Below are 18,235 nucleotides of genomic sequence, written 5' to 3' on the forward strand. Positions count from 1 at the left end.
TATTAGTTTCTATTTTAGAGTGTATTTTTTATGATAATTTCTTATAGAGACGTGAATTGGGCTCTAAGAAATTGTAATCCTTGTCCACAAAAGAATTGGGTATGTGATTTTATAAAAAGATACTTAGGTTATTGTTGAGAGTTATGAGTTGAGAGAGATGTAACCTCATGAGGGAGTACGTTGATGGTAGGGGTGAGTTATGAGTTTGGTAGAGTGAACACTGACGGCGAGAGGAATCTCGTGGAGTATACAGAGAACTCGGTCAAGAGTTTGTGTGCATGGTCCAGTGTTGAAATTCTCTACTATTGTAATATCTCTACATATATAGTGAATCTCTTCTCACCCGTAGATGTAACCATGATTTTGGGTGAATCACGTATATATCTTGTGTTGTGGTTTGAATTATTGTTTTCTTTCTTTCTTTTGCTTCCGTTGTGCCCCAACATATAATATCATAATATATGTATGTGTCTGATGACTCTGATTGTATATATATGTATATATATCTGTGATGTATACGTCACATGAAGGCATTTTGTATATAGAGGTACGAAGGTATGTATGTGCAGAGTGTAATAGGCCCAAGAACATAAGGACCAACAAGCCCAAAGGCATTAAAAAATGAAACCAAAAAAAAAGAAGCCATATAGCTTAATTGGCCCAAGCCCAATCAATGATTCAAATAACATGCCCAACCTAACTAGGTAACTAGCCGTTAGCAGTTAGGTTTCAAATAACCGTTAGCTCTGCAATCTAGTAGTCCTTTGTGCCGTCCATGGAGGCCAAGAGCGTCAGTTATCAGCCTTGACAGGTCACAGAGGAGGTCTCAAGTAGGAGGGAGGTCACCTGTTGGGGAGGTCATTATCATCATCTTAATTGATTTGCAATATATCTAAAGTTGGAAAATGCTTTTAGATTTGATGAGTTTAAGCAAATTGTTTGTTCGAACTTTATTGCTGGGTTGATGGACCTAGGAATATTTTTGAGGGACATGTTAAAGAATAAAAAAATAATAAATATAAAATTTTAATTTTTGTGACTTGTCCGACAAATCTTTTTTTTTTTTGATAAATAAAAAATGTATCAAAAGTGTTCAAAAGGAGAACACATCCATCAAAAGCTACACATGGCCAAAAAGGACCTCTAAACTCTCTAAGAGTACAAAAAAATCAGCAATATCATTCATGGAATTACAATTTTTCCATTCAACCCAATTAAAAATAGTACTAATAATGAAAAACTTCAACGCAACAATAAGGCTAGGGTCTCATTTTCTTTAAAAGATCTCATATTTCTTTCAAGCCATAGACACCACTAAACGCACAAGGGCGTGACCCTCAAAAAATCACGAGCTTGGCCCCCGACACAACAACCTCTCTAAGCCTCAATCCAGAAATTATGAGCTTGTTCGGCACTTGCAGAGCCGTGTCCAACATGTGACGGTATTAGACTCGATACTTTGACCTTTTAGATGTGTCTATATTTCCTAGATTACCATGGATTTTGGGGGTGAAGAATAAAAAGTGAGCCCATTTACTTAACTTTCTTTTGGATTACAAATATATATATATATATATGTGTGTCTGTGTGTGTGTGGACTTTCCGAATATATAAAATATGCAGATACAAGAATATATAGTGGGGTATTTTAAAAAATGGGACAATTCCTAAAAAAAAAAAATGAAATTATGGATGCTTTATGCCAAAATGACAAAGTCAAAAGTCAACTTTTTCAATGTGATGGAATTTATAAAGGTAGTCTTGATTACCAAGTTGCTACCAAGTTGTCCTTCCTCTCTCTTCACCTACCATTTCTCTCTCATCATCTGGCTTTTGGGAAAACAATTACACCATTAACAGAGCTAAGGTAAGCACAGTCCCTCAAAATTCTTCCTATCTCCGGCGGATTGTCCTTTCTTGTCACCTGTGCTGTCGATCGATTCAGAACTTCATTGATCCCGATTGCCGCTACTTCACCTCCTCTTGGATAGGATCCGAATGGGAAAAGCAGGTTCGCAAGTATGCCGACGATCGCTGCTCTGGTGGTTGTGGGTGTTTGTCTATATAAATTAGAAGGTACAACTATATTGTGGGAGAGACTGATTCAATTACTTCTATACACACACACACACACACACACACACACACACACACACATATGTATAAGTTATTGAAATAATATGTTGGATACCAATCAGATGCAATTAATTAAATGTTTGCATATATTATATATATCAGCTACAATTGGGTCTTTGAAGAAGGCAACATCAATAAAATTTTGTTACTTATACAAAATATATACACATATTTATGCTTATATGTGTGCATATATTTTATATATTTATAGTCTTTATCAATGGTGGCTGGAGACCATGGTGGAGAGAAGAGAGAGAATCACAGAGAGGGAAACAGAGGGGAGAAAGCAACGGCGGAGAGATAAAGGAAGAAAAGAGAGAGAGTTGTGGCGACAGTTGTGGTAGTGGAGCGACGATGGCGTTGCTAGCAATGGTGGTGGTGCTTTTGGGGAAATATAATATATATATATATATAGCTTGATAAAATCATGGGCAGTTTGGGAGGATAATGTACAATAAATTTGCATATCTTGGTTAGACTTTGTTAAAAAGTCCATCATTTTGGAAAGATGTGTTGTTGATGCCATCATTTTGGCATAAACACTCCATAACTCCAATTTTTAAGAATTATTCCTTCAAAAATTGGGTGGGAATACAAGAGTATGTGAGAGAGAACTGATTAGAATGAATGTGAAAAGGAGAGACAATTATCATTTGGATCCAATGAAATTAGTGCGGCAAGAATGTGAAGTGGGGTATATTTATAAATTGAGTGGGGGCATTTCTAAAATTTTAACAAAATATGTAGGTAATACTATAAAAAAAATTATTGTACTGTGTATACTTAACCAGATCCTTGTCGTGATTGATCTATGCAAAATATAACTGAATCGAATTCATTTAAGCAATTCTCTTCAATACTTCGGCCTAAGTAGCAGTACTGGTCTACTTCTTATTAGGGCTGCAACTTGGGCAGGCTAATCCAGCCCAACCCAAAATTTTGGAATTTGGGTTTTCAATTTACAAATAGGGCTCATGCTCGGGTTGAGTTTTGTCAAAACCCAGACATATTCGGGTTGGGCTTGGGCTCAACCCGAACCCAACCCAAAACCCGAAAGAAAAAAAAAAAAAAAAAAAATTCCTTTCTCTCTCCTCTCTCTTCTTTCGCCACCCCGCCGCCGCCATCCCCTTTGCTGCTGTCGCATCTGCGCCTGTAACTTTATGTTTTACAAGAAAAGATGCACAGGGGAAGTGCTCTAAGAAAGAACCTCCCTTCTTTTTCCTTAATCCAAATTCTAGCGTCTGTCTACAAGATTGGAAGCATGGATCTGTTTTCACAAACTTTATCTGACACTTCAGATCTCGATTCTTTGGAAAAATGGCAAGAGAATATGTTTTTCCTTTTGAATGAACCAAGATAAAGATTATCTTACCTTCTACCTTACAGATCTTGCCTAGCTACTCATACAAATAGAGAATATTTTGCCTCCGAAACTCCAAGATCATAGGCGTTTATTATAGTTCATCAATTTACACATGGCATGTGCAAAAGTTATTAAGATCCATACAGGGATGTAACCCCATTAAAGAGAATGGAAATATAAAAAAGTCACAAGATAACAATTCCATATATAAAATCTTACTAATTTTTAAAAAGATTTATAAAATAATTGGCGAACCCATTTGAGGCTGAAAGATCTGGGTTTTGATTTTTTGAACAATCTGAAATGATATGCCGATATGAGTTTTGAACTTTTGATTCTTGCAGACAGATAGATAAAATTGAAATATATGGGTTTTGAACTTCTGATTCTTGTAGATTTTGTAGTTTGCAGTTGCAGAGAGAGAGAGAATGAATGGAGATGGAGGCGATAGGGGGGCTGAAATGATTTGGCCTAAAAATATTTTGTTTTTTTGTTTTATAATAATATAATCAAATATATATAATATATGAGAGAAACAGAATATTGAAAAGGTTAAATAATCAACGAAATAATGAAATAAAATATGGAAATATGCAAGTTAACATTAAACAACATAATATGAATAACTTTGAAGAACTTTTAATTAAAACATGGAACTTATAACTTTGATCTTTGAATACAACACTTTGTTCTGAGCCGAGCTCCTTGGATGAAGTACAACTAAAAACTTAAACTTAAAAATTACAATTTGAACTGGGAACTTTTGAAATGGAAACTAAAATCTAAACTTGAAATGAGTCTGCCTCCAATGTCTTGAGGAGCTGTTATTTATAGGGCCTCGAAGGAGCCTTGGGGAGCTTTGGATTCCTTAGTGATAAGGATGCAGCAGGAGGCCATGTGCAAAGCCTGAAAGGCTGAATTGAGGTGATGTCTTTTGAATGATGATGTCTTCTAAATGATGTTGGAATGGTGATGTCTTCTGAATGATGTTGGAATTGAGGTGATGGCCACTGACTTGCCTTGGATTTTTTTTTTTTAAATGCTTGTCTGTCATGAACACCGAAAGGTGCTAAAAGCCTGAAAATGGAGAACTGTTGAATAAAATTTTAAACTGTAGATTTTGCCTTTTTTTTTTTTTTTTTGGTCGCTATGCAGCGGCATTGAATGACTGAGGTCAGAAATTTTTATTTTTTATTTTTTATTTAAGTGAAATGATGATTTTTGAGAATATTGTTTACTGGAGCTGTTGGGTAAAAATACCAAAACAGTCATCTTCATTGGGTTGGGCCAGATCTGTTTGGGAACCATGGAAAAAACCTGAGCCTTCACTTCTGTTGGAGCCCATTTTTGAGAAGGCTATGGGATTGACTTGGGCTAAAGCTTCCATGAGGAAGGCTTCATACTCATCTTGGGATTTTGCTGAAGAAAGTTTTGTTTGGGCCTGGCTTTTGGATAGGAGGAAAGCCGAAGACTCTCTTAAGCCAGAACATGATATTGCAGGGTGTTTTGAGAACCATTCTGAAATTGCTTCTGGAGTAACATCTTTGATAGAGAATTAGTCCCACAATTTGACTTTGAAAATCCTTCGTAGAAGAGGAAGATTAGAAGCAGTTTTGAGGATTTGGAATTGCCATAGAACTATCCATGACAATGCGAAATTTGCAAAAAATAAGAATGATTTGGGAAATTCGGAAAGCTCAGGAGGAGCTTGGAATTTTTCATTGAAAATTGAAAATCCCTTGGACACCGTTACAGGGATAATTTCTTGGCAGGGACCAAACATATGCCACCAGTCAATGAACCATCTGGGGACATTTAGATTGAAATTCTTTTGGAAAAAGATAAGCCAAGAATGGCTATAATCTTGATTTTGGAAATAAAAGGTATTGTACCAGGCATCCTGATAGTCCCAGTAATTGAAAGTTTGAGGGTTGCGAGGCTGAGAAAATTGCCTCGGAGCATTGATGTTTTTACCCCAGGCTGCCGGAGTAAGGACTTTTTGAATGGTATATGTGGTGTGAGAAATGAAAGACTCATCACCCGGTTTTGAATGAGTTCGAATTTTGATGGAATCAGTGTCCACTAAAATAAACTCATAAAAATTTTGTGTTTTCTGAAAATCTGATGTTGGATAATGAAAACCTTTGACAAAATGATTTTGAGAAAGTAAAATTGGGGTGTTTATGGTATCAGAGCCATGTGGTGGTGATTAAGCCCATTTAACCTTTCTACATTTCTGTTTCCGGACCTAGATCCCGTTTAGGCTAGGTGTGCCGCTTTGGGTTGGTCGGACGGACGGTCATTTAGGTAAGGTTCAATGAGTTTCAACCGTAGCATGTCTTCGGCATCGTCAGCTCCTCTTAGAGGAAGAGTGATAGTTAAATAAGAAGAACAGCATATTGATAGTGGTCAGAATGATCAATGGGATACTTGGAATATACCCAAGGTTCCCATTAGGGATATTTACAAATCTTCAACTTTCAACCTCAAAATAGGATACTCCATCAAAATTGTTGAGCAAACTATTTCTCTCAAAAACCCTTTTGAAGTCATCCAACTTTTGCAAAAAAGAGCCATAGTAGAACACAAAAAGAAGTACAAATTCCTACATATAGGACTTGTCCAAGTTGCAGTTAAACCTCTTACCTCAAGGGGACTTAACACTGCTATCATGCTTACTCTAAGGGATTGTAAGCATCTCGATTTTGAAACCTCTTTGTTAGGAGTTTGCCAAACTAGTTTTTTTGATGGCCCACACAATACTTCAGTTGTTTTCCAAATTATTCAGTAGCTCTTGATGATCCAACAATCCTTCATACTTTAATCCTTAATGTCTCAAGTAGTGGTTATAAAATGATGGATGGAGCCATACCCTTCAATGTTGTCTATAGAATCCACTACAAAGTCTATACAACCCAAGTCAGCCCCCATGCTCTTCGTGAGTCTCCCAAAGGAGAAACCCTTCTTCTTCATGCTAGTGACAAAAATTCACAAACTTAAGTTCTAAAAACCATCACTTGGAATGAAGTCACCTTTCCGGGAGAGTGGACTCTCGAGTGTGCGGCTCGTCCTTCAAAGATCGAGGATAAAAGGTTGGAACAAATATCTCAATTTTCTGATGGCACGGTAAATGTTAGATTTAGTTCTAACAGGCCTAATAGACTTACTATCCAAGAAATAGAAAGACCTAGATCCTCTTTTTCTCATGCTACTCATACAAACTATTCAAAAGCCCCTTCCCGAAAATCATTTTCAGGAATGCCTACAAGATATCCAAACCTCGTTGGTGTCAAAAACAAATAAGTTGCTAACCCAGTTTACCTGGATAATGTTAGCATACAAACTGAGGAAGAAGACATCCATACTCTTCGCAGCACTCCTTTAACTACCCAAATTAGTTCTCAAAACAAAGGTCTGCAAAACCCTCCCTTAAACGAAGATCATCATGATTCCCCTCCATCCCCAAATGATTCTCAATTTGAAGATCCTGATCATTAGGTTCATCAACTCTACATGATAGAAAAGGTTTATGAGATCGATAAAGACTTCTTACGAAAAGATTTCTACTCTGCGATCAATGATTCCAAAAGACAATGGTATTTCCAAACCTTTTCTGCTTAAAAAACCATCCTTATTAGATAAGAGTGGTATGCTTTCTGCATACAACACATGTTCTCAGCCCCTTTCTTCACATGGTTTGAAAAATATTGTCTCGACAACAATATTGATTTTCCTTTCTCCACAATCAAATCCTTAAATGTCACAACCAAATCCACCATTACCTAGCAAACATCACGTGGTGAGACTCTTGAAGCCATCCATCCCCTAGCCGAGGCAATCGAATTCAAGACAAAGGCATCAGGAACAGTTACACTTACTGCTTCTCCTTTCAAGACAAAGGCAGTCGCCAATGACAATACCACATCCACGACCCGTGATGTCCGAAGCATCATGGAACAAAATAACTACACAAACCAACACCTCCAGACACTTGGCGATCAGCTTTCTCGTGTGGAAACCTTGCTTCAGAAAGAACAAATTATCCCCATTTAATCTGATAATGCCCCCCCTTTCATACCCCATGAAATCCCCTTACACTTGTCTAAACAACTATCAAAACGTAGTGCCATTGAAGAAGCACAGGACAGGATTAAGCGTATCGAATCCCTTATGACCTCCACAACTACGATTCCTGATACGCCTGAAAGACCTCTTAGAGCCATCAATACTCTTGACCAAGAAATTGATACTGATACTGAAATTGATGAAATTACTGAGGTCTTCCAGAACCAACATGTCAATACTTTAGAACCAACTTCTTCTCGAAACTACTATCCCAGGCCAACTTTCCCTGACCTCCAGATCGAAGAACGAGACCAGTTTTCCCAAGCTGCTTATCATGGTGGTACCATTTATGAATGGAACATAGATGGCAAAACTGAGTATCACATTCTCAATACACTTCAAGAAATGACAATGGTCAGCACTGCTTACAAAACCAAGAATGACTTTTCTGATCATGCTATAGCACAACTCCTAGTAGGAGGATTCACAGGCCAACTTAAACGATGGTGGGACAACATCCTCACTCCAGATAAACGACAAGCCATTCTTAATTCTGTCAAAATTACTCCTGAAGGAACAATTATCAAAACAGAAGAAGGTGCAGATATAGAAGATGCAGTCGCTACTCTTATTTTCTCTATCGCCAAACAATTCCTAGGTGACCTCTCAATTGTTAGAGACAAGACCTCAGAAATTCTAGCCAACCTTCGATGTCGCAAACTTTAGGATTTCAGATGGTACAAGGATGTCTTCCTCTCAAAGGTCCTCACCAGGACTAATTGTAACCAAGCCTTTTGGAAAGAAAAGTTCATTGCTGGACTCCCCAATCTTTTTGCTGAGAGAATTCGCAAGCATTTCAGATCAAAACACAATGGCCATGTTTCTTATGACTCCCTCACCTATGGTGACATCATCAGTACCATCACAGCTGAAGGAATTGCTCTCTGCACCGATTTCAAACTCCAACAGCAAATCAAGCATGAGAATGCCACTAACAGAAAGGAATTAGGAACTTTTTGCTAACAATTCGGCTTCGAAAACCTAACCCCTCTTTCTAAACGAAAAAGTCACACCCGCTACCAAAGCCTTTTCCCAAGAGATACGAAAACAGGTCATGGTATAACAAGAACAAACCCTCCTTTGCAGATAAATATCTCTCTTCTGAGAAAAATAGACAGAAAAATGCCCCTCCTCCAAAACATTTTCAAAAGAAGCCTGCCACCTCTAAAGCAAATATAAAATGCTTCAAGTGTGGCAAGATGGGTCACTACAAACACGATTGCAGAGCCAAACAGAAGATCAATAAGCTTGATCTCCCTGAAACCGTCAGGAGCCAACTGATGCAAATTCTTTTAAACTCTTCAGATGAAGAATCCAAACATAATATCAATGGTATTCAAAAAGATGACTATTTTGCTGATACAGATTATGATTCTGATTCTTCTAACCCATCTTTGGATGACCAACCTATCAAAACTAAATGCATCTGTATGATTACTAAAGACCAAGAATTCATGTTGGAACTCATTGACAAAATAGAAGATCTTGATCAGCGCAAGGAATGCCTGATTAAATTCACCAACAGCACTGGCTAAAGAAATGACAAAGCTCCCATTGTTATACCAAATACTTACAACCTTACTGATATCTTTGAAAGATTTGGTACACAACCCCAGATGCCAATTACAATTCAAGATCTCTATAAAGAAATCAAACAAACCAAGCAAGAGATTTCACTCCTAAAGCAAGAGGGCAAGGCTTTGAAAGATTCCACTACTCATGATATTCTTACCCTCAGAAGCCAAATTCTTTTTCAACAATCCCAGATAGATGCCTTACTACCTAAGTCCTCTGCAAAACTCGAACAACAAGTTTCTGAAAACCCCACCAAGGACAATGAGACTTACATCAACCTTCTGACCCTGATAACATTTCAGAAATGGCATGCTAATCTAAAAATTGTCATTAACAAAGACTATACCATTCATACCGTGGCTCTCATTGACTCCGGTGCTGATCTCAATTGTATCAATGAAGGACTTGTCCCTACGAAATACTTTGAGAAAACCAAATAACGACTTCAAAGTGTTAATGGTTCACGACTCACTGTTCAGTACAAGTTAACCAAAGCCCATGTTTGTAATCAGGGTCTTTGTATTAAAACACTTTTCATCCTTGTCAAAGACCTCAATACCCCTGTTATTTTGGGAACTCCATTCATATCTCTTCTTTACCCGTTCAAAGTTGATAGCCAAAGCATTTCAACAAGTCTAGTTGGACAAGAAATTTGCTTTCCTTTTGCTCATCCTATAAACACCAATGATCTCAATACCATTAAGGATTCCTATGTTACTCAGGTCCCTACTGTCAACAAGATTGAGAGCAAAACAAAGCATTTAGACTTTCTCAAACAAGAACTAGTCTTCAAACAGATTGATGAACGACTCAGTCAAAAAAGTCTCCAAGACTCTATTCGAAGGTTCAGATTAAGACTTGAAAGTCAGGTTTGCTCTGATCTCCCAAATGTTTTTTGGCACAGAAGACAACACATTGTTGAATTACCTTATGAAAAATCTTTCAATGAAAAAGATATCCCTACCAAAGCCCGTCCTAGCCAAATGAGTCAAGAACTTATTAATTATTGTATGAAGGAAGTAAAGGAATTATTGAACAAATCCCTCATCCGAAAAAGCCGTTCCCCATGGAGCTGTGTCTCTTTCTATGTCCAAAAGAATGCTGAAATAGAAAGAGGTGTTCCCAGATTAATTATCAATTACAAGCCCCTCAATGAAGTTCTTTAATGGATCAGGTATCCCCTGCCTGATAAAAAGGACCTAATCCAACGTTTTGTTCATGCAACTGTTTTTTCAAAGCTTGATCTCAAGTCAGGATTCTGGCAAATCCAAATTGCTGAAAAAGATAGATACAAAACAGCTTTCATGGTTCCTTTTGGCTATTACGAATGGAATGTGATGCCTTTCGGATTAAAAAATGCCCCTTCAGAATTCCAAAAAATTATGAATGATATTTTTATTCATCTTACGAATTTTTCAATTGTTTATATTGATGATATACTAATATTTTCTTCTTCTATAGATGCTAATTGGAAACATCCTCAATGTATTTGCTCAAACCATCAAACATAATGGATTAGTCCTTTCTTTATCAAAGTTAACCTTGTTTCAGACCAAGATTAGGTTCTTAGGTTTTCAGATTCACCAAGGAACTGTCATCCCAATCAACAGATCCATCCAATTTGCTGATAAATTCCCTGATGAAATTAAAGACAAAACCCAGCTTCAAAGATTTTAGGGTGCCTAAATTATCTCTCTGAGTTTTTTAAGGATCTTTTTCTTCTTTGTGCTCCACTACGCTAAATATTAAAAAAAGTCCCCTCCCCCATGGTCCGATGAGCATACAAAGACAGTCAGAATTCTTAAAAGCAAAGCAAAAAACATTCATTGCCTATCTATTGCTGATCCAGAAGCCTTCAAAATTGTGGAAACCGATGCCTCTGAATTAGGATATGGAGGTATCCTAAAATAAAAAACAGGTGACAAGGAACAACTAGTTCAGTTCGCCTCTGGCACATGGAACCAAGCACAACAAAATTACTCTACAGTCAAAAAGGAAATTTTATCTATAGTTTTATGCATTTCAAAATTTCAAAGTGATTTACTAAATCAAAAATTTTTAGTTCGTGTTGATTGCCAATCTACAAAAATTGTTTTAAAGAAAGATGTTCATAACATAGCCTCAAAACAAATTTTTGCCCGATGGCAAGCTATTCTTTCTGTATTTGACTTTCATATTGAATATATTAAGGGAGAAAACAATTATCTTCCTGATTTTCTCACCAGGGAATTTTTGCAGGGAAAAGCAGGAGCTTAAGGGCGGTTACCATGCCTCCCAAAACAGGTAGAGGAGCCTCAGTTGCAAGCACAAAACCCCACAAAACAAAAGATGCATATGCACAATCATCCTCTTCTCAAAACCCTCCCAAAAAAACCTGGTATGATAAAGTCGAGGAAGATGAAGAAGCTATGTATGCTAGTCCATCTCCATTAATTACAAACCAGTTTTCAGCCCTAGCCACAATTTCCCAACATGTCATAGACATGTCCCCAATCCAGTATGACCCCATCCAAACATACTTACAATCCCAACAACCAGTTTTTCCTCCCCTTTAAAAAACTTATGCTGCAATTTCTTCAGCATCAGATAAACAAATTTCTTCAAGATCTGTTTCACAGCAAGTGGTGGTCAACAATCCCACTCTTAAAAAATCTCGTTATTTTCAAAAACCAAATTCATCAACCATTTGTGTGGTTGAAAAAGAACTTTTTAACCAAAGTCCAATTTTACTTTCTCAAAATCATTTTGTCAAAGGTTTTCATTATCCAACATCAGATTTTCGGAAAACACAAAATTTTTATGAGTTTATTTTAGTGGACACTGATTCCATCAAAATTCGAACTCATTCAAAACCGGGTGATGAGTCTTTCATTTCTCACACCACATGTACCATTTAAAAAGTCCTTACTCCGACAGCCTGGGGTAAAAACATCAATGCTCCGAGGCAATTTTCTCAGCCTCGCAACCCTCAAACTTTCAATTACTGGGATTATCAGGATGCCTGGAACAATACCTTTTAGTTCCAAAATCAAGATTATAGCCATTCATGGCTTATCCTTTTCCAAAAGAATTTCAATCTAAATGTCCCCAGATGATTCATTGACTGGTGGCATATGTTTGGTCCCTGCCAAGAAATTATCCCTGCAACAGTGTCTAAGGGATTTTCAATTTTCAATGAAAATTCCAAGCTCCTCCTGAGCTTTCCGAATTTCCCAAATCATTCTTATTTTTTGCAAATTTCGCATTGTCATGGATAGTTCTATGGCAATTCCAAATCCTCAAAACCCCTTCTAATCTTCCTCTTCTAGGAAGGATTTTCAAAGTCAAATGGTGGGACCAATTCTCTATCAATCATGTTACTCCAGAAGCAATTTCAGAATGGTTCTCAAAGCACCCTGCAATATCATGTTCTGGCTTAGGAGAGTCTTTGGCTTTCCTCCTATCCAAAAGCCAGGCCCAAGCAAAGCTTTCTTCAGCAAAATCCCAAGATGAGTATGAAACCTCCTGATAAGCGCCGAATATTGCATATTCAAGCGCCCTTAATTGCATTATTTAAGTCCATTGTTTGTTTAATTATGTAGATTACCTTCATATGCACATTTTTGCATATTTTCAGGTTCATTGGCCAAAAAGAAGCAAGAAGGATGCTTTGTGGAGTTTTGAACATCAAAGGTCACAATGCTGAATTTCTGGCAACAGTGGAACCTGACTTTTGTCGCCATTTTCGACCTAGCAAACTCAAGAACTGGACTTCCATCATAACATGAAAGATTTAGAGCTCTGAATTAGCTTTCTAAATCTTCAAACGGTTCGTCATTTGGAGCTCGGAGCAGAGAGAGAGTTCTTTTCAAATTTTCCATCCATTTGAATGAGAGGATGTTGCAACGTTTAAATTTTTCCCATACATTGGCTTGAATCCATCAACATTGCATGCATAGGAATTTCATGCTCCTCAAAAATTTTATCATGATCCGCAAAGTTCCTTGCTTGCATGCATTTCATGCATTTCTATATTTCATGCATAGTTGCATGCATTTCTCTGATGCATGCATTCCTTCCTATCCGAGCCCACTGCTCAAATTCTTTATACTTCCATGTATTAATGATCTCATTCCTTGAACCATCCATGCAAACTCATGCATGGCCATGCAACAGCATTCAAGCTCCATGCCAAGTGCTTTAGTTTTCAAGCTTCACTTTAATTTGGCTGCAATTTTTGAGCAATCCCATTTCCCATTTGAGTGCTCGCAGCTTTCAAAGCATCAATCCTAGCTCACCGCCTCAATTTAGAGCAATCCAATTTCCATGTGGAGTGCTCGAAATTCCTTGCAGCTGCAATCAAGGTTCAACACCAAAATCACGAGCCTACTGCCTTCATTTAGAGCATTCTAGCTCCCATTTGGAGTGCTCTAAATGTGAACCGATCTTGCATGCACTCACTGCCCAATTTTAGAGCACTCTAAATTCCATTTGGAGTGCTCTAAATTTTCAGCCCAACTTCCGCAGCTACTGCCTCAGAATCGAGCACTCGTAGGCCAAGCTTCGAGTGCTCGAAACTTCACCATTTCCTTACCCTGCTCGCTGCCTAATTGTCGAGCACTCTAGATCCCCTGTGGAGTGCTCGAAAATTGCCATTCCTCTCATCTCCAACCAAAGCTCCCACAACCAAAACCACCGTCTCATCAACCCAACTTTCTTTCTCATTTCTCTCAACCCAAGTAACCCCACACATCATGCATGCCACCCCTCGGCAAAACCAACCAACCCTCTCTAACCCCATAACCTAGCACACACAGCATTCTCTCTCTCTCTCCCCAACCATCCCAACACTCATCATACAACTCCTTCTCTCTCTCACCTCACCACCATCCCCTCATGCATGCCCATCATGCATGCTCTTCTCTGTCTCTCAACCAACATCACACACACCTCCCCATCCACTCTTCACCACCCGGCAGCTTCACCCTCACCACCATGCAATCTCCACTAACCCGTCCCTCTTAACTAACCCACCACCAAGCCACCACCCACAACTCCACATACCAACCCACCTCACAAACCATGCTCGAACTCCACCAACCTGCACACCTCTCACTCTCGGCATCCACCTATAAACCATGCCAACCCAATCCTCACAGCAAACAATCCCCTCTCGGCATCTTTGCATACCACCACATCAACCAAACCAACTCCCAAGCCCCATGCATGCATGCCCCTCACCATGCACCAACCATATCAACCAAACCAACCTCACCTTCTCCATCTCCCTCACCTGCAAACCACCAACTCAACCTCAACCCCACACACCATCCTCCTCCCTCTCGGCAACTCCTCAACCAACCCACATTAACCCACAACCATGCATGCACAACCTTCATCTCAAACGCATCAACCTCACCTCATCATCCTCAACCAGCATCTCACCTCCCCAACCAACCACCATCCCTCTTGGCCTCACACCATTCAACCCACATCTCACTCACTCACTGCCAAGACTTCGAGTACTCGAAGTCCCATTTCGAGTGCTCGAAGTGTGAACCAACTACACCATCCTCACAATCCCGAACCCACTGCCCAAAACTCGAGCACTCCAACTCCCATTTGGAGTGCTCGAGCCCAACACCAACCACTCATCCCTCTTAACCGAGCCTCACCAACATCCACACAAACCAACCAACCTACACACAACCCATCTTTCTCTCTCTGCAACTCAACCACTCCATCCCTCCATAACCAAACCACCACACAAGGAAATGCATTCATGCATGCACCACCACTTTCACCCCACATTTCCCACCATGCATGCACCTCTCTATACATGCTTATCCATTTCCTTCCACTCCCCATGCCTGCTTACCCACCCATCCATCAATCTCTCATCCACATCTTCCATTAACCACAAATAATGGGCCTTGTGTTCTCCATTGTTGGGTAAGTGTCTAACCCTCTTTTTCTTTCCATTTTTTATCAATGGAGGATGGGATTGCTTGTGTGAAGGATTTGTGATTGTTTGGGAGTTGTGTATTGCATTTGCAGGGCCAAATTTTTGGATTTTCTCATCTCTAATCAACCTTTGGCCCTCTTCCTTTTTGTCTTGCACACCACGTGTTTGACGAATTTCCTGAGCCAACTTCATCTCTCTAAATTCCCCACTTTTGGCCCTATTTTGTTATCTATTTTAAACTTGTGGCTAATGTCTGCATTTGTGTTTTGTTTGGCTTTTTATCTTGTACTAAAATTCAGGTCTTCATGTCCAAGTTTGGGGGACGCCGTTGCGTACTCACATGGCTGCACATCTACGTCGTCGTCACTCCACTTGGTATTATTGTTCTTTTCCCCCCTTTGCTCTTATTTTGGTATGCTTGTCTTCACACATTGAGGACACTGTGTTATTCAAGTTTGGGGGTGCATTTATGCATTTTTTGTTTTGCATTTTTGCTAAGCAATGATAGTATAACTTGACACTAGTTGGAGATGAAGCATATGTTTAATACCTTGTGTATAGAAGTAATTGACATTTTTGAAAATAAAGAAAAATTTGAGTTGAAATGATCATGTGGATTCAAATTAGTCTGTATAAATGTCTCAATTAGATTCTTACTGGATTTGACACTCTTTTAAGCTTCACAATGCACATATGCACATTGGAAACTAAACTGTGAGGCATGCAACTTGATCGACCTTGACCTTGGCCTAGTTAATTTGATTTGATGAACCTGATAAATGAATATCTTTGGCATGATATAAGTTGTCAAAAAAAAAAAAAAAAAAATTGAAGATGAGAAAGAAAGAAAATAATGACCAGTTGACGTTCGTAGCCTTTCCAACTCGAACTATTAAGCCCTAGGAGTGTCTCTACACTTAGCACCCTAAAGCCGTCTGGTTTGGGAGTTGTTGGCCTAACGCTTGTTATATGGGTTGGTTAGAAAGCTTAAAGGACTTAAACATTGCACGGTCATTCAAAAAATAAACTGGTAATAAACATGGTTCGTTGGAGTTCGTAGCCTTTCCAACTTGAGCTATTAAGCCCTATGGAGTGTCTCTACACTTAACACCCTAAAGCCATCTGGTTTGGGAGTTGTTGGCCTAACGCTTGCTACATAGGTTGGTTAGAAAACTTAAGGGACTTCAGCATTGCACAACCATTCTATGTTTCGCTTCTGAGTTACAATAAATTGTCAACAAGCAACAAAAGTTGTCTTGTAAATAAAATCATGCCTTAGGGACCTCATTTAAAGGGGAATTCAATGATTTGAAAACTTGTGCTTTGGAATTGGAAAAGAAAGTAAAAGCCGCATGTTGAGAATCCAATTCATTTTCACTGAAGTTAGAGTTGATTTCCATTCAAGAGATGATAATTGAGTTATTTATATAGTCTATGATGTTGATACATACATGTTGAAATGTGTTTAGTATCAATGCTTCATATATGCAAAGTAGTCTTCCCAATGACCCCATCTCCAGTTTTTTGTTGTTTCAAATTGTATTTGAGCTATGTTTGCACTTCATTTCACCATGGATGATATTTTTGTAGTAGCATGCCCATGGTTGTATTTTCATTGAAGTATTCATTTTGGTTTTGCTAAGGGACTAGCAAAATGTAAGTTTGGGGGTGTGATAAGCGCCGAATATTGCATATTCAAGCGGCCTTAATTGCATTATTTAAGTCCATTGTTTGTTGAATTATGTAGATTACCTTCATATGCACGTTTTTGCATATTTTCAGGTTCATTGGCTAAAAAGAAGCAAGAAGGATGCTTTGTGGAGTTTTGAACATCAAAGGTCACAATGCTGAATTTCTGGCAAAAGTGGAACCTGACTTTTGTCGCCATTTTCGACCTAGCAAACTTAAGAACTGGACTTCTATCATAACATGAAAGATTTAGAGCTCTGAATTAGCTTTCTAAATCTTCAAATGGTTTGTCATTCGGAGCTCGGAGCAGAGAGTTATGGCCTTGTTACCAGAGGTGCGCAGAACTGTCTGGCAGCACTAAAGTACTGCCTTTCTCCCCATTTTCGACCAACCAGACTTGAGATTTGGGTCTTCATCAAAACATGAAGTTTTTAAATCTCTGAATCATCTCTCCAAATCTTCAAACGGTTCGTCATTCGGAGTTCAAAGCGCAAAGTTATGGCCATTTCATCAAAGTAGGTCTGGGCGGAGCAAGTGAAGCATGGAGCTTTTTACACTAAATTCGTGTGCTCGAGGCCCTATTTCGAGCACTCGAAATTTGGGCAGTTTGCTCCACGAGACAGCCCACTTGTGCTCTGAAATTTCCAATTGTGGATGGCCCTCTTTTATGAGGTGGTTGGGGATGTTTTTGGAGGAGAGAGAGAGCCTAGTTTGGTGGTAGATAAGAGGGATAAGAGCCACACATCTCATAAGCTTCATTCTACAAGATTAGAGGAGAAAGAAGAGAGCAAGGGGATAGAGTTCTTCAAGCTTGAAGAAGGGAGCACGAAAATGGAGGAGGTTTTCAAGCTTCTTCCTTCCTCCATTGCTCCTATGGGTAACTAAATCTTCTCTAGGGAGGTGATGAAGCTCCTCCCTTGTAAGCATGTGCTAGTGTAGATTTTATTTTGGGGAGAACAATGTATAGTTTTTGGTTATTTTATGATCTAGAGCATCATATTTGTTGTAATGAACTTTAATGTCTATACATGATTATTTTGAGTTATTTCTCTTGTTTTAGATGATTGTTTCTCTTAATCATAATGCTTACACTTTCATAGTGACAATGGAAGTTAGATCATGAAATGGTTTTATTGACATGAAGTTGGAGAACTTAGATAGTCCATTGCTTAAGATCCCCCTTTGATGGTCTATGCTTAATTCCTAATTTTATGTGCTTTCATCATTCCATTAAGGACTTGATAATCTTGGGCTTAGGGAGCATGTGAAGGCTACACCCTAATTTAGGTGGCTTGAGTATGTGAACCTTTGATGGATTATTCTTGTTGTTGATTTAATGAACTTCTTGAAAATACTATAGCAACCAAGTGTTGCCATGTATCATGACCATCATTTGTGTTGTT

The 18,235-nt window shown here is 38.6% G+C and overlaps 1 long non-coding RNA gene across 1 annotated transcript; it reads left to right on the plus strand.

The window, feature by feature from the left end:
* The first annotated feature begins 1,562 nt into the window (after positions 1-1,562).
* LOC132284751 (uncharacterized) lies at positions 1,563-17,877 on the plus strand. The gene is made up of 2 exons (XR_009472342.1): positions 1,563-2,076; positions 11,438-17,877. It is a non-coding gene; the product is annotated as an uncharacterized LOC132284751 (long non-coding RNA).
* The last annotated feature ends 358 nt before the right edge of the window (positions 17,878-18,235 follow it).

The sequence above is a fragment of the Cornus florida genome, unplaced genomic scaffold (genome assembly GCF_030987335.1).
Source record: "Cornus florida cultivar Cherokee Brave unplaced genomic scaffold, ASM3098733v1 CherokeeBrave_3.0.0_Hap2_Chr11, whole genome shotgun sequence".
Lineage (NCBI taxonomy): Eukaryota > Viridiplantae > Streptophyta > Magnoliopsida > Cornales > Cornaceae > Cornus > Cornus florida.